Raw genomic sequence first — 18,370 nt, 5'->3', positions numbered from 1 at the left:
TCTTCAGAACAGATTTTTCTGTATGTTCCCACCTGTACCTATAACTCTTCTTGATAGCCACTTTTGAATATCAACATTCATTCACTTGTAGAAATTGCAGGTGAATTTTACTGTTGAAAATAACTTCAGTAATTTTGATCTGGATTTTTCTATGAACATAATCAGATAAACAGCCTTGAATGTTGTTGTGTCTGGTTAGTTAACTAGTAATAATAGCTTTACTTGGAATCAAATACAAACTTCTTCAAAACCAAACTATTTTTTGTATGTGCGTTTGTGCATATGTTCATACACTAAAAAATGTTGCTGTCCAATTTTGCCAGAACCCTTTTCCCAGATGTACATCTTGGTCCTGCAGCTGATTTTATGAGAGCTTTTGGGCGTAGGCGGGCTTTTTTTTTCAATAGAGCCCAAACGAGAAAAATGGCTTTTTAATTGAAACATTTGTAGTATTCATTTCTTTTCATTCAAGCCCATTGGACTGAAAGAAGACTTATTGGGAAGAAACAGTAGGAGTGATAACTTAATATATCAGTACCGTTAATCATTGACAGTTGTTTTTGGTGGTTCTTAGTGCCAGTATCTACACCTCTCAGTAAGATGAAGCATACTATTAAGAATTTGTGAGTTTATTTAGATATCACAAGCTAAATATAATTACGTCTGGTTATTTTATTTATAACATCCAGTAGGCAAGGGAGCTGAGCAAAGTGGTCTTGTTTTTTCAGTGAACCTGGAACCTTTTATCTCTAAAGTGATGTCACAGCAGTGTGTGCAATTCTCAGATTTGTTTTTTACTAATTAGTTCAAAAGTAGTGAAGTGAGTCTTCAAGATTTTCCCCCTTGTGATGGAACTCAAGTAGCTGGCTTTCTGTCTGTAAACCAGATGTAAAACAGATTTGTCTCTCAGGTGAGAAGATGGTCCTACTTGGATTATAGTTTGGGTAATAAAATTTCTTACAGAAAGCCTTTTGTTTTAATGATTCAAAATGTTTGTCTTAAATGTTGTGGTTAATGTTATTGTAAATACACTATTGCCATAAATGAAAGAATAATAATGTGATGTCATTTGTAGTTCAGCAAAATACCTTGAGACTTCATAAAGAGTATCAATGCATTAACTGCTAGAAATTGATGCAATTATCTATTAGATATTTTTCAGAGACGGAAAGTATGTCAGTTTATAATGTGCTTCCATAAGAACCAATATGGATGTGTTAGGATATATAGTATGTCACTTTTTTCTGCTCGCCAGTTCTAAGTGAAAGGAAAATATGTACTGGGAGAAAGAGTTGCTTTGCTTGTACACACAGAAAAAATTACCTGTTTGTCATTTGTAAGTATACATTATATGTATATGTACGTATATGTAATCAAGTATTGCAATAAGCAAAAATAGCAAAAATTTGCAATGACTGAAAATATGACTCAGATACCTCAGTAACTTATTCCATTGGATTAGCAGCAAATTTATTTAGTACATTATTTAGTAAATTATAAATGAATGTAGCATTTAGTTTCTGTAGCTTTAGATTTTCTTATATCCCTCCCACAAACTGAATTGCAAAGTTTTGCCTCCCTTCCTTTTCATTTCCCCAAACCTTCATACCCCCAAAAAATTAAGACATCGAAGGAGAAAGTGGGCTGGAACTAATTTAATGGCTGAGTGACCTCACAGTAGAGAAACAGCCGGAGCCTAATAGGGGTCTTTGTCTACATTTCCACCCTGGCTGGTAACGTGCCAGTCAAAAGTCAAGCAAGAAGAACAGGTGGAAACTATTAGACCTGTCATAAAGTTTGAAAAATTGATTCTGGAGTCTAAGTGAATAGATTGAACTTGACAGTGTTGTCCTAAAGATTCTAAGGGAAAATTCTGTAGTTTAATCTGGAATCCCTTGATTGTTCATTAGCTCTCCAGATGGCATGTCTTAACATTTTGCATATTAACATACATTCTTTACTGTCGTTGGCATATGTTTGTATGTCCAAAGGTAACATGCAAAGTGTGAATTCACCTGTAAGTATCTAAAGTTAAGTGGCATTAGTCTAATTGCAAAACAAAGATTTGCTTAAATATCATATAGTTTTAAATAATGAAAATTGTCTCAGTGTTTTCAAGTTAGATGTTAAAGTGAATTGTATGAGACTATTAAAAGCATTTCAACTTTTTTTCTTAAACTAGAATTTAAAATCCTTACCAAAGATAGGATCTCCTGTCTTTTTTTTTTTTTTTTTTTTCTTTAAAGGATTATTCTTTCCACAAGTCAGAGAGGAATTTATTTCAGAAGCCTTGTGTATTTATTCAAATATATTTATTCCAGTGCCACCTGAGCAATTTAACCTTTCCAGAAGCAGTTCCACATCCGGTGTCTTCTCAAAGAAAGGCTGAAATTGTATGATTTACAGTGAAACATTATTTTTAAAGATACATCTGCTATAGTGGTACAAGTACTGGATTGTGGAGATACACTTAATAAGCTTGCAAAACCTGAGGTTGATAAATGAGTGTTTATTTCTAGTACGCTTAAATTGACTGGTATGGTTTCTTGACTGTTTCATTAAAAATGAATAAATTAGGTGTTCAGTTTTATTCATTACCAGCACCTATTGTCTTGTTTTAATACTGTGGCAGAAGTTATGATTCAAACATTACTAAGTGAGCATGTGATATACTGTACGTAAAATTACATTGTGGAATCTTTCCCCAGTATTTAAGAGTGAAGGCAGCTTTTATTGTGCCGTTGTTAGGAAAAGTTTGTTACAACAATGGTGCGTTTCAATTAAAATGAAATGTGGGAGAAAATTACTCTCATAATTGCTGAATAGGATATTTAAATAAAATGTCAGTTTAAAATAAACAATTTCCAAACAGTTAAAATCTTTGCCAAAGAAAGTCCTTTGCATTTTTAGTGGCTGTTTAGTTTTTCTTTATAGTCTTCAAGATTCATTGTACTACAGCTCTAATTCAGAAAGCATGCATTAGAACTCAAATTTTATGTTAAAACTCACTCATGTGCTGCTTATGCAGATTAATGAAAAGTGAAAACAGCTTATATCTGAATGAAATTGGAATGCCAGTTCAGAGGTACAGATGAGTTGAGATTGACAAACTGTATTTTGTACCTAGTGGGTGTTTTTGTTTTTTTTTCCCTCAAATCCTTATCATATTGTACGCTATGTAAACACTGCAGATACCTGTTTAGTCATTTAATGCACTTCCATGGTCTCTTAAATTCTCTGTTTAAACCATATTTTATATGAAACAAAAAGTTAAAAACAGATGAGCCTGAGGGATTGGGGTTGGCTTGAAAAGTGGTTTGAAGACAGAAACTTGGAATTAACACAGCACGCACAAAATATGCCATATAGTCGCAGTGTACATATTTATCCCATCATTAGACATGTCTGTCTAAAACCTTTCAGGTATTTGCATCAGAATTCCATGATGACTGGGTGACGAGCACAAACTGTTGCTCTTGCAGCTATTGACTCAACTTGATTGGTCATTTTCTTTAAATCTCTGTAAATTGTTTACTACTTCTAGTAATACCTTAGCAAGCCATGTCTCATAATGTAGGCTCAGTTGAGTAGAGGAAGCAGTTGTGCTGTGTGGTCAAAACCAGTTGCAAGAAGGCTGGTTTTCACAATATTTTCAAATAGAAGTCTTGTTTTTGTTCACATGAAGATGTATGGGTAGTTGGATTACAAAGTCTTCAAAGAGTAGTCTTTTTTTAGTGTGTTTCTAGTACATCAATGGTCTTCTGTAGATACATATCTTACCACCAGTATTAATACTTTGTAAAAATTACTGCCCTATGTCCTACATCCTTCCCCCTGAAGAGTGCATGTTAAGAGTTAGGAGGGTTTCCTTTGTCTGAGGGAATAGGCATTGTTATTGCATATTTTAAAAATTTACACTGATAAATTGGTCAATTGTGTGTAAATACATTTTCTACATAATCATTAATATAGGTAGATAAAATAAAAAAAAAAAAAGTTCAATTTGGACCACCAGTCCTTCCTTAATGCTGAGAGCTCTCAAAATAGCATACGTCACTTTTAAAGCCTAAGATTCTTTGGGTTTCTTTGTTGCGCGGTACTGGGGGATAGGAACATTATGTTTGATAAATATCTAACCTGAAAACTGAAGTTAGATACTAGTGACTGGAGATCTGCTCTTTAATGAATTTCACTCTTTTAATCTACATCTCTCCCATTCAAATTAACCTTGATACAGTACCATATTCTTTTATTCCATATATCATTGGGATTACTAACTTTTAAATTTGTTTGCTTTCTTTTTAGGATTGAATTTGCAACAGGATTTTTATTCTCAAAAGAAAAAAATTTGGTGTAGTGGAATAGCTGCTTCCATGCTTGTTTTCCTTGAGGATATTTTCTTTCTTTCTGTTATTGCCATTTTGTGCCTTTCTTTGGTGGTAGAGGTTAGCTCAAGTAACAGACTGTTTAATTCCCTTGAACCAAATCAACAGTAACTTTTACTAATTCAGTTTTCAATGTATATTATTTCCTTCCATATTCTTCTGTTCGCTTATTGGTACTGTTTTGCATCATCCTATGTTAGAGAAAGCTGTCCTTCGTTCTGATAACAAAAGATCATACAGGAATTTTTGTAAGGCAGCCAAGAGTCTGTTCCCTTCCTTGCCTGCGAGGAATTCGGAAGTTTTTGGCACTGATTTGGTTCTGTGCCATTCCCAGACTCTTCCTTGAGATACCATTTTTCATTATATGCTTGCTGAAAGACTTCTGTATTAGGATTTGTCAGCTCCTTTGAGTCGATTTTCCTTGCCTTTCTTTCCACCTGTTGTGAATGATTCGTAAGGGCACTGAACAATTAGGTCCCTATTTTCTTGTCACGCACCTTGTGTATCTGATTTTCCATGGAATTGAAAATAAAATATGTTCCTTTTAATTTTTTTATTATGTAAAATTAGTAGATTTTCTTCCTGTTAATGAAGTGGGCCCCCTTCTTGCATGGTTTCTGTCAGTGTAGCGGGAGGTTTGACATTCCCAAAGGGGATTGAATTATAAAAAAAAATACCCGTTTTGCAGAGCAATTAACCCACATTGAACTCTTACAGTATATTGCATTATCTCACTGCTGGAAGTTCCTAAGCAGTTTGTATTGTGATATGAATACTTACTTATCCTTGGGATGCCCGTCATTTGTTAGATATGAGAGGTAACCTTACAAGACTGCTCAGTTAACATGATAGCTAGAGAATGGAAAAGAAAGGATTTGAAGAATATCTTCCTGCTTTGTTTTAAAGCAGTGCTGTCTTTGTGCACACATTTTAAAACAAACTTTTCAAATTAAGATGAAAAAACTTGAATGCTGAAATTAAAAATCACACATTCTTGAAAAACAGGATTGCCTTGAGAAAGTGTTGTATTTTACAGTACAATATACATAATATAACAGAATACAATATGTGATATATTGTTAAATTATTTTTATTAATTTGCTAACTCTGTGATTGCCAATTCAACCTTTTGATTTTAAATTTTATTTTGTAGGAAAACTGTTGCTTAGGATTAAATTGTCCAGAAGCACTTGTCCATTACTGCTTGCACCTCATTGAGAAGGAGTGTTAGGTTAGAAAGTTGAGAGTTTTGATGGGAAGGCTTAAAATGTATAGGTCATGGGTAATGAGCTCCTTTGAGAGAGGAGAAAGTAAAGAGATTTTTGTGCTTTTTCAGTCATTTTGTACCATATTGTTAATCAAAACGGTCAATTCTGCAGTATCAGTGTGGACATGTAACAGATAGGGCTGTCATTCTGTTCTTCACATTGCTTTCTGCATACCTGGAAACCTGCCACCTTATTGCCATGAGTCCAAAGTCAAAACGGAATATCGCCCCTGAGGAAGTTTTGTGTTTATGGTAATAAGTAAGATGGACACAAATCAGTGTGATATGACCTGATGACTTAAAAAGGTGAGATAAGGCAAGAAGACTAAATACCTTGATACCTGCCTCCATAGTTTACCTTCCCAAGGAGCTCAGAACTTTGATAACCAATGGGGCTACATTTATCTCCATGTCTCTTTACTATAATCATTAGACTAGTAGTAAATAAAAGATGATGCAGAAAATCATATCAGCTGTTAGGTATTCAGAAGCACTGGGAGGAGGATATGGAAGTGATATGTGTGCTGTTACTCACAGATGCAGGTGAAGACACCTCTGTTTAGGAGCCAGTAAAGATTCAGTTTGTCAAGACACTGCATGTTTCGTATGCTGTAGACCTTCTAAGGAGATGTGCTGAAGATATTCAGCACATGCAAGTTGTGAACAGACTCCCAGTTTTTTTCAGAAAATGAGAATCTGGAACTGGTTGGAAAAGTTGAGCCTTGCATACTTTGCTTTGGCAACTTCTCTGGCCATTATAGTTGTTTTAAGGATTGCATAGGGCCTATTTCAGTCTTGGAAGTAGAATTATGTTTGCAGAGTGATTTTTAACTGGTTTTAGGAAGCTGATGGGAAGAATCCCTCTTTTCAGCTTTGGACAGAAATGTGTTGTGTAGTAAGTTTTGACTTTATCTGTTTTAATTGAAACTACAATGAAGATCTGAACTCTAAACTAAAATTAGATACAACCACACAAAATGTGGGTTATTCTGTGGAGAAGCCAGTTCCTCATTCTGAGTCTACATGGACAAGAATATAATCAAATTTCTTCAAAGCTTGAAGTCAGGTCATGGCTTTCAGTTTCCATTTAGTACTTCTCAGTCTTTTTGCCCTTGCCAAAAAATCAAAAAAGAGAGAAGGTTTGGAATCATAACACTGTAGGAGCTGAGGTAGGATTTGATAGACTTAAGCATGATTGTTTTGAGGAATTTTAAACAGCACCTGTTGCAATGCTGTTAAAAATAAACATACTGATTTTTTTTATTTTTGTTTTTTTTTATTCTTATGCTGCCAGTCAGAAGATAGTGATTTGGTTTCATAATAATTCCCTGATTGTTTCCAGTGCACTCAGTGCTTGCATAATTTCTACCTTAAGCAGTAAAATAAGAAAATCCCACAGAATCTGAATTATTTTATTAAATCCCACTAGCCTAATTTATTTTCACTTATACTCCTAGTTAAAATATTGTAAGAATCTGTTTGTATTCAGACAAACCCTTGCATTTATCACACCTCATATCATTTAGCCTAAAATGTCATGGCCTGCAGAATGGTGTGTAAAAATGGAGGTTCCCCCACTGCAGTTTTGTAATCCCCAGGATTGCTATAAAATACAGCACCTCGTGTTGCTTTCAAAAGAATTTACTGGCATTGTTCTTGCTGCTTAACAATTAAATGTGGATGAACTTCCAAATGCTTTTTTGTAAACTTGAACCAACCCTGTTTTTTTTTTACTGATGGCACTATCTGACGTTAAATAAGCAAACAAACAAAAACATTAAAAAAAAAAAAAACCAAGAAAAAAAAAAGCAAAACAGAACAAAAACCAAAATAAATATTTTGAAAGATTCATAGCAAACACAACGCTTTTTTGTATCTTACATTAAACAGCTGTGGAATACAACTGTAGGCTATGTATAGACCTTTTTACTTCATGTCTGAATGGATCATCAGTATATCTCTTCATAGAGGAATTAAATTGAGGGTAGTGAAAAGAAATCAAGAAGAGAAAGGAGGAAAAGTAGGGAGATGGAGGCTGAGATACAGGAAAGACGAAATAGAAGTATGATATTCAAGGGAAACAAGTGTGTCTACTGAATATTTCCCTGAGAAACCTTAAGGTAAAATAAGTGATATATAAAAAGGTTGCAATATTAATTGGGAAAAAGTCTACATGTTTTCAAGAGTGTTTAGCAAACCAATTATTTATGAGAAGTATAATATTCCATTGTTCAAATGGCAACTTATTTACTGAAAGATAATTTTTTTAGTATTTTGGTTTAGCTTTTTTTTTTTTTTCATTCTGAAGTTCAAGAGGCTGGTATTAACTCCACTTAGCATGTGGTGATTACATTTCTAATTTTTTTGTTCGTTTGTTTAAGAATTATGAAGTATGAGGAAAGGACTTCATTTCTTTCAGGTGAAAAATAATTTTCTGTACCATTTTTAATGAATCTTTAAATGATGGTGTTCTGGTTTTCTTGTTTGCTTTTAGCTGCACTTTTAATCATATACCCTTTTAAATATCATCAGAAGCATCTTTGAATAATCAGAATCCTGAAAATTGCTTATATTTCATGGTTTTAAAAATGTGGCATTCAACATATTGCATTGTATATTTTGGATCTCATATGTAATTCATTAAATTATGTGCTTCATGACAGTAGGAAACCTTCAAAATTTATTCTACCCAACTGTAATTTTTCCACCCTTTACTATCATTATTCAATGTAATCGATGGCTTAAACCTAAGACCTGATTTTCTCATATACTGAAACCGTTTTCTCATACAAACAAACTGCTACAGACCCAGTTCCCTTTTAGCTAGCTATGTTGATTTTTGTATCTAGGAGCTGAAGTTTAATTCACGTAGATTTCCACAGAGCTGTACGCTGTCGCCACACAGATGCAAATTGATTATAGAGTATATGATCACAGCTATTTCCTGGCATGCAATGTTCTTCAGGGTTTAGTGTGTCTTTTTTTGTTTGTTTGTTTTGTTTGGTTGTTTGTTTTTCAATCATTTCTGATGAAAAAAGACGAGGAACTATTCTGCTTAGTAGCCAAACATAGACTTCATAGTACCAACAATGATATTATAAAATTGCTTTCATCTGAACTACTGTTAATGCAAGCAGTTAATGTCTTCTGGGTGCACAAAGGTCAGTAAGACCTTACAGGTAAATTGATTCTACTTCCTAATCTGTGTTCATGGAATCACAGAACGTCTCGGATTGGAAGGGACCTCAAAGCCCACCCAGCCCCAACCCCTGCCATGGGCAGGGCTGCCCCCCACCAGCTCAGGCTGCCCAGCGCCCCATCCAACCTGGTCTTGAGCGCCTCCAGGGATGGGGCACCACAGCTTCTCTGGGCAGCTGTGCTAGCACTGCACTACTGCTGTTTCCAGTAGTTTTCACATAAACTTCCAGCATTTTGCTTTGTCAGTAATTTTTGTTTATTTTCTAGTTTTGGTTCAATTTGGTATATGTTTGAGATGAATAAGATACAATTTACTTTCACCACTAATTGATAAGTGCCTTTATCATTATTTAATAACACGTGCCTCTTTTTTTTTTTTTTTTAAGTAATTTCATGTTGAAACAAATCTGGTAGTTGCTGGCCAATAGGTAAGGTAATGCTGGCCACATTCAGGAGAAAATTGGATTAAGAGAAGTCAATTGTATTTCTCTTCTGTACGCAGATCTTGACCTGGTACATGATAGAAAAAAAAACCCACAAAAACCCAACGCTTGTCTTGGTAAACTTCATTGAATGTAGCCTTTTGTGTACTCTTAGAGCTCATCATTAATCTGTTTTTAATCTTTCATTTCTGAGCACGGTTTGAAATTCGTAAGTTGTTATGGCTAAATACTAGAGAAAAGAAGAGAGCTTAAATCTCCCTTCCTTTTGTCTGTGTCAGATCAGCTGACGTGAAATGTGTAAATGATGTATATATCTGATGTATGTCTTTAAGAGTTTTCATGCTTTCTCTATATTTTCTGTTATTTCTGCCAGCTTATTATCCCCAAAACCAATGAATACTTTCTAAGGCTAGAGAATGGCTTCAAACTTCTGTTTTCATAGTATGAATAAATAGTTGTGTCAAGTTTGAAATTCAGCACAATTCCTTTTTTTTTTGTTTTTTTTTTTTTTTTTAGTAACAATGGTAGTTAACAATAGTAGAACAATAGTTCAAGAAAGTGAAAGCCAAAAGGAAAGAATTAACTCATGAAATTAAACTATTTTCAGCTGCTGGTTACAGAAGCATCTTTCCTACAGTTTTATGCAGATATGGGAATAGGTGAGAAGAGATGGGCATAAATGTCTTTAGGGGATGTCTACAGGCATATATATAGATTGTTGTCTCATTTAATGGTAATTGATTTTATTCTTCAAGACTCACCAGAAAATTTTACCAGGTATTTCTATAAATACTGTCTAATAAACAGCACAGAACAACAATTCACTATGAAGATTTTAGGTGCAATACAGTCAGAGTTTTTGGGGTGAGGATGGAAGAAAAGGAGAAGAACAAGTAAACGTGGAGTAAAATTGAAGACTTCATTTTGTTAAGTCCAGATCAGTCAATAAGTGGGTTCTGATAAATGTTGGCTGTAATATTATTCAGTCTGGGGGGATGTCTGCTGGTCCATCATTAGCTCTACTAGGAAGGTTTATTAATGCTCCAGATCATTCTGGGTTGTTTTTTTGTTTGTTTGTTTGTTTTGTTTTCAGTATGACATGAATGCAGAAATTATGGTAGGCAGTTTTGAGTGTACAGAAAACTGGAACATTAGGATTCTGCCTGATAAGTTGTTGTTAATCTAATGTACCCATTAGAATTTTCAACATTCAGCAGTGATCAGAACGGATAATATATAGTCATTTGCAAGTTATTTTTCAACAGTGACTGAGTAAACTGTAGCCCAAAAACTCTAGCTAAGAACTATAGCCCTTTACATGTGAAGGAGATAAATATTCTACAGTCAGCAGAAGCTGTAATTGAAGATATTCATAACAATAGGATTAAATTGGTTTGGGGGTGGAAAATAGTAATTTGCGCTGATGCATTAGCTTAATAAACTGGTGTGCCAACAGTAGAGGTTAAGAAGGGTGAAAATGTTCTATTTTGATGTTTTGCCAAGTAAAGCAGAGAAATACTGTGAGCATGAACCAAGTGAAATGGAATGCTTTCTATTGGCTGAAGTTTTTCTTTGGGTTTCAAACTAGAAATCTCAGTGAGTGAGTGATAATTCATAAGTGGTAAAGTGTAACAGTAGATAAATGCCCTTCCTGCCCTGCTTCCTCTCCCACTGAGGAGAAATTGCTGAGCAAGAAATTGAAGTGCTGAGGTGTTTATTTTAGCACTGAGAAACACTTGTTACTTCAAATATTTGCCTGCTTGTATATCATATCTATTATGCCAGATGTGCCACATACAAATTAGACATGGCTCATAAAGTGTGGTAACCCTAGATTTTTTGAGATTTTGAATGTAAATTTTCCCTTTATTTAACTGTTCTCTAGCTCATGTCAAGGAGGCTTTCTACCAATGCAAGGCTCTATAACTTTAATATCCTCAGTGGATTTCTTCCCATATTTGAAACATATACCTTATTCTGTTCCTCACTTACATGTGTTTTATATGTGTGTAGATACGTTTAGAAGGTGTTACAACAAGAAATTTAGAAACAAAGGTAGTGATTATTGGGTCCAGAACCATTTGTCTTAATCACTTGGCTTGATAAGCAGCTGCATTTACTATATATCATGTCCTTATTGGAAATAGAAAAGTTTCTTACCTAGTGTAGGGAACCTGCTTTGACAGGGGAGTTGGACTCGATGATCTCTGGAGGTCCCTTCCAACCCCTACAATTCTGTGATTCTTTACAGTGATAGTAATTATACAAAGAAGGCATAAGCTACATTCACATTACTAGATCCTAGGTCAGAGATGTATAAAATATAAAGAAACCAGAAGTCAAACTATCTATAATTTCTTTTTTGTTTTTCCTTGTACTATGAGATACTTCAAGTAAACATTTAATGCAGAATGTGTTTATCTCTCACTCTGTGTCTAATGGCTGCTGGCATAGGAGACTTCACAGTGTGTGTTATTTTGATGGAAGAGACAGTTGGATTTTGTCAGGCTGTGTTCCAGGCACCCTCCTCTGGACTTCACAGAAGAGTTGCCAGCTCTCTTGCAGACTAGCCTGTTAGGCATGTTGTCAAATTTTAGCTGGGTGTATAGTCATCAGGCAGTAAGATCAGCAAGTAAGGCAGTAAGATAATGCAGCACTAGGTGATTTGAATGAACAAGTCTTCAGTAAACTACAGTGGGGTTTCTTTTCCGTATTTAGTGGAATCATTAAACACCGATTTACAAAAATCTTTTTGTGAATGTGTTTATAAGCTTCAACCACATAACTAATTAATAAAACTAAACGGGGAAGGTTGTGTATTAAGAAGGCTGTTAATTTTAAAAAATTACAAACTTTCATTGTTTTCAATCTATTATGCACTAAAGTATTACTAAAGATCTTTTTTTATTTGGTGATATTAATGTCATCAAGGGAGTGAGCTGTGAGGCAAAAATATTTGCTTAGTGTGTTTTCAGTTTTATGTGTTCTAGTAAATCTGAGGTCCTTCGTTCTGGTTTTTAGGTTTTGAAATACATTAACCATGTTATGCAGTGGCTCTTACCCACCTCGTTACAAGAAGGGTAGGAATATGATCCCTAGATGTGGTTTTGCCTAAGTAGGTGATTATTTGTGTGTATGCCATTTGTACATAGGTTTCCACACTGTACCATGTTACATACTGTATTAGGTCTTCCTAGCATTACTCACATGTACGTACAGTTTTCTTTATGTGTGAATGAATTCTGGAGGGCGGTTTTGAAACACTGATATTCGTGTTACTAGGGGTATGTGTGGTGTCTGCATTATTTGCCAGTAATCTGAGTTGGATTTGGTTTCAAAAAATGTGAGCTAGTTCTGTGTCCACTCTGATTTTACCTACGTAAGTTTTAAACCACCAGCTGTATGGCAGATGCTCATATTAAGGTCTTGCGTTTCAAGCAGAACACAAGAAATTCTTAGCATACCTTACTTGCTTCTACTGCCAATTTTTTCTCCTTCAGGTTCAGCCAGTCCATAATCTTGAATATATAACAGATTTGGTCTTTTGTCAGAACATACTGACTAGAACCCGTTTCACTTCTTCAATTTCTCCTTTTCTCTGTACTGCTTTCTTTTCTGCTAGACTGTAGTTCATAAGTAAGTTTGAGTGGGGAAAGAAGTTCTATTCTGCTTGTTCATCTCATTCAAGTAAAAAACTTGTCACTTCCTGCCAGAAATGATAATATGTTTATATTTTGTTTTGCTCTTCACTATGTCCAAATCCTTAGTTCTTTTGATCATTCAGGAGTCCAAGGAACTGTCAACCTCAAGTAGATTGTATAAATAAATGGCATAAATAGCCTGATTTTCCACTAGTAGAGACCTTTAGCCTGCCCTTCTTGGAGACCAGCTTCTTTATTTTTGGTGTCTATGATTGACCCAGTTGGTTTTGCAAGTTGGTTTTGCGTGTTTCCTTTTTTTTTTCTCTGAAATTATTTTTATTTTTTTTAATTAACTCATCTAGTTGTCCATCATCGCTTAAAGCCTTGTTTTTATGATGTTACAACAGTTTCCACAAATTTAATGCATGTAAACTAACTTATAAATTAAGGAGAGAAATACTCCCAGCCATGAAGTACTTGGTATAATATTTTCTTTGCCATGTTTTCTCTGCTTCTTCAAGACCAACTTGCATATGTTCTTACTTATGTGTCAAATCACTTCTTGATGAGGCTGTGTGTGGCTTTATGGGTAGTTACAAAGTAGAACTTGATGCATGAGTGGGGCCTAAAGTTATTGTTTGTATCTAGGCCATTTTCCAGCTTGGTTGTTTTTTTTTTTTTTCTGGAAATCCACAGTTGTTATCAGTAGGCTCTAGTTATACAAATTGAGGCTACAGACTGCAACTGAAAATATAATTTGACCTTCCTCAATGTGGAAGTTTGACAGTCCAACATTGGTTTGCTTGAATAATTTTTTTTTTCCTCCTTCACGTACTTCAGAATTTTGCCTTCAGGATAAAAAGCACTAGTCTCTAAATATATTTATTTATTTTGTGTATGCATCTGATAGAAGATATGTGGATTTTTTTGTTTAGAATGTACTCAAATACACTTGAGTATGCAAAATGTATTTGCATTTGCAAGCTTTAATAATATAAGTATGGGATGGCTTATGAAAGGAAGTTTTTTTTCCTAGTCTTTTATATGACAAAATTTAATCTTTTGAAAGGGCTTCATGATACCTTAAGGCATTCTTTTCATACATTGATATGAATAAGTTGATTAAAAAAAATTGTACTCTGATTTCTTTATGCTTAGAATTTAGTCTTGTTTTAGGTACTATCAATAATAATTCTCAAGGATCTTCACCGATGTTTTTAATATGTGAATGTTGTGCTGTGTGTTTTCAGGGACAAATGAGAGCATTCCAATAAAGCTGGGTTTTGAGAAAAGTAAGTGTAATTTGTTCATCATCCTTCTAACTTCAGTTGTAATTTCATGCATTTTTTTCTTTACAGGTTTCTGACAGACTAAAATTGGGAAAATTTTGAGGGAGCTCTTTCTCATTTTTATTGATAGACATTTACTAAAATAACATTATTTCAGTGCTTAGGAGGATTTGACTTGTTAGGTTTCGTTTTTAAAATTATCTCAGAGAATTACTAAAATAAATTTGTTCATCAGGTTTTAAGTGACACCAGTTCAACTGTCCTCTTTATGCGATATTTCTAGTTCTATGTGTGTTACAGGATGTTGAATAAAAATTAAAAAATAAGGAGGTGTATAAATACTTGTGGAAAATGCAGTTTCTTGGATAGTATAATGCAACAGAGGTGCAAAAGTAGAAAGCCAAAGATGCACCCTCTTCCATGTGAACATAATGATCAGCAAGCATCTTTCTAAATGGCATTTGTGTGGTTATGTTACACACCTTAAAAGAAATGTCTGAAGTAAAAGTTGCTGGCCCTATGGAAACTAGACATTTATGTTAATGTTTAAAGGAGAAGAATGCTGCAGAGTATGGTGAGAAATGGTTTATGCTGAATTTTTCTGAATAAAGCATGTTATATGATACATGATTTCTATAGCTGTTACACAGGGAGGGTGTAAAACACATGATTTCTCATTCATAATATGGAAGACTTTTGATTAGTTGCTTTTAGGTTACTACAAAAAGAAAGTTGTGCTCTTGATATTTGAATATTTGTTTCTCATAACACAAACTTTTTGATATTTGTTTATAGGAATGTTTGTATTGTGCCCAATAGTAATGAAAGCAAGAGGAAATCCTTGGAAGCTCAGCTGTGAATACAGATTGCACCCTTTGACCCACACCCTACTGAATTGAAGTGGGTTTTCTTTTCTAATTTAATTCTATAACAGTGTGGCAGAAAAAAATGCCACTTCTGAAACTCTTTTATGGTCCTTCTGCATGGTTTTGGGAAGAATAAATGAAGCTTTTTCCACGTATCCTTTATATGCCTTTGGTTGTTCCAAGCATCTTTTTGAACATAAGCTCAGTTTCATTAGCTTTAAACTTCTAGCTAGAAATTATCCCACAAATCCCTTGTTTATGATATTTGACAAGCCAACACCTTGCAAATACTACCAAAGAAAAGGGTGACAGATCTTCCAGTAAACTCTCTGAATGTTGTGAAATACCGCCCAGAATTTTTATACCTTGTCACAACATCCTCTCAAAATATCCTCCTCAAACAGCAGCAATGCCCAGAACTAGGAATATAGTTGAGTGACTACTGTGATTCTGGCAGCTGCAGCTTCCAGCTCCTCTTGGATACATCTCTACACATATGAAACTGCTGTACAAAATGCATGTCTCTAGAGACCCAGGTTTCGGAGACTATAGTTTGTAATCTGGTAAGGGTTGCCATTCGTTATGTTTGTATTACAGCTTCTGCCAAGTACTTATGACAGAATTATGGAAGTATGAAGTGCTTAAACAGAGACCTTGAGAAAGAATTCCTCTGAGGAAACAATATTTCCTTACTGTGGTTAGGTGACTGGATGACTGTATACCACTATTTCATTTGCACTGCATAGGATAAGTGGTGGTTCATGTGGGTGGTTCATTGGTTTGTTATGCTAGGGATGCAATATTTCCTTTTTGTGAACTGTTACTCCTGATAGGTAATTTAAAGGTCAGTTTGTGATAGTTTCTGCTCTTGTACTGTGATAAGAGCACTGTGTCCTTTCCAGGAATGAGTGACACAGACGAGGACATTTTGAAGCACTGCCCAGTAAAAAATTGCAGATTACCAGATAACCCCCTGTATAGTTCTCTGGAAAAATGCAGCTAATTGAAAGGAAAAATCTTTTGTTAGATACAAAGGCATGCCTTCTTTGTGATTGTGTACATGGACTAGTCATTGGTGCAGTTATGTACAAGAAGATCTAATTTGAGAAATTTGTCTGAATTGAGACTGTAGCAGATCATGCCCCCATTTCAGGCGGCATGATGAAAAGCAAGTTGCAGTCCTGATTCAGACTGATGTGAACAGTTAGAAATTTTCATGAAAGCCGAGTTTGGAAGTGTCTGTATTCCTGGCTGGGAGACCAACAACTAACCTGCAGACATTTTCACTTGCTCAATTTTAGTCAGTGTCAGCAGAGCCTAAGATTTTCATTTGAGCTTAATAATCCTGTTTAGATGAGTATGCTCTGGAAACTGACTAAAAAAGAGAAGACATCTAGTAGAGATAAGTGTGAAGTACTAAATGCTCTACAGCAAGCATGGAGATGAGGGGTTGTGTGTGGTGGAGGGAAACCTTTTCTCTCTTCACCAGCACTCACAAATTTATATAATTGTTCAAACTCTGTGATTTTAATTGACATCTCTTGTGATTATCAGTTGATGCAAAGGATTGTCTAAATCATAGTTGTGCAATTCTATTCAAGAAGTTGCTGCATTCTAATTTCTTTCACTGGGATTAGAGATATGCTATTTTAAAATGATATAAACTTCTCAACGCAGTTATTAGCATTTTTGTTAAATGTATCAGAAGGCTGCCTGAAAATTGGTATTTTCATAGGTGACAGTAGCAGCAATTTTACAATCCAGTTACATTATTCCAGAAGTGTGAAACTGAGCATGTCTGTCTTACTCTTCATAGAATAGCACTTTGAACCAGCTTCCAACCAGCACATGCACCACTGTAGTTCCTGTTTCGGCATGGATTCCTAACCTGAGTTAGCTCAAGTGTTGTGCTTTGCTGCTCCTGTCATTTTTTACTGATACTCGAGCTCATGTAATGAAAGCTAGTTTGGAAATCCCACATGAATCTGAGTTGCTCCTTTTAGCTTACTATGCACATAGAGTCTTGAAGTACGGATCATGTCAGCCATAAGATGTGTAGATCTACAGACTTGGTTCTAGGAAATTTGTATGCCAGAAAAGTAATCTTAAAATGCTGCCTATCAATGATGCTGATAGAATGGTTAGTTGTGCCAAGGATATCTTTAATCCTAGTTGTAAACAGATGCCTTCCTTTCTGTCTTGTCTTTGAGGGTGATTTTCCACAAATGGAACCTAACAGTACTTTAATTTTAGAATTAAATATTCATTTTAGCATTTCTAGTAACTTGTGGGCATACCTGCAGGCTTCTTCAAAAGCTTCTTTCCACTTGGAGGTCAAGGGGAGAAGAAAATCCCGAAGATTTCACTTGGTTTAGGTTATGTTTTAACTTTGTAAAACACACTTAGGAATGTAGTTTAAAGCCTGCAGGAGGTATTTAACAGAGGAATAGCAAAATCTAAAATATGGAAGATTTTAACTTTAGAAAGCAGTTTTGAATTTGCAGTTTTGTATATGCTACACTTGTTAAGACAAGATTATGTAAATATAGCAATTTTTAAAGTTCTATTGCAATTTTTAAAAAACAGTTTCTTTTTATTATCCAAACCTGTATGTAATATCATAATACAGAATTAATATTAAGTATCTAACTGGCAGAAACGTGAATTTGTCACGTAAGTAGTCATGATTTTCTTTTGTTACTTCTTTGGTAAATCCAGCTTTGCCAAGAGAGAAGGACAGATTATTTTTATACTATAGACATTGCTCCAAAACAAACCCTTACTGTAGTTAAGTTATCCTTCAATGTAAGGAACATGTTTGGTTTAGATATTGCAGACATCTGCCAAATGTTTCTTTACCAAGTGTTTGGGGCAATTTGCAATGAGCTGGTGAATACTAAATGGTATTTGTAGAACCTCATCTTTTATGTCTTTCTCAGCTAGAGCAAATCCTCTTATCATCTGTTATTTTGGTGCTGCTTTTTGCTATTTAGATGCATTCCATTTTAATTTGCAAAAGGTGAAGTGAGATTAATATTAAAATGGAAAACTCTTAAAAAGTTGCTGGAAGTGGTAATTGTAGCCTTTCTTCTTGTCTAATTCTTTACGTGTAGATGTACCTAGTTCTCTTTTTGTTCCAAAATGTTGCACCTTTCCCCCTCTTTTCTTCCTCAGGCAGAAAACTGTCCTGATCAATGCAGTAAAAGAAGCTTGGTTTGCTCCAATCACCCTTGCTAATGCAAATCTGTTTGAAAAGTGGTTAGAATTCTGAGAGGAAAGTG

General features: G+C 34.8%; 1 protein-coding gene across 1 annotated transcript in view; it reads left to right on the top strand.

Moving 5' to 3' along the window:
* HLCS (holocarboxylase synthetase) overlaps nt 1–18,370 on the top strand; it is a 115,745-nt gene that overhangs the window by 38,578 nt on the left and 58,797 nt on the right. The gene's annotated exons all lie outside the window — the stretch shown is intronic.

This window comes from Centrocercus urophasianus, unplaced genomic scaffold (genome assembly GCF_019232065.1).
Source record: "Centrocercus urophasianus isolate 14NV4802_14NV808 unplaced genomic scaffold, USGS_Curo_1.0 seq_12, whole genome shotgun sequence".
Taxonomy (NCBI): Eukaryota; Metazoa; Chordata; class Aves; order Galliformes; family Phasianidae; genus Centrocercus; species Centrocercus urophasianus.
Note: the sequence above shows the minus strand (reverse complement) of the source record. Positions and strands in the feature narration are given on the sequence as shown.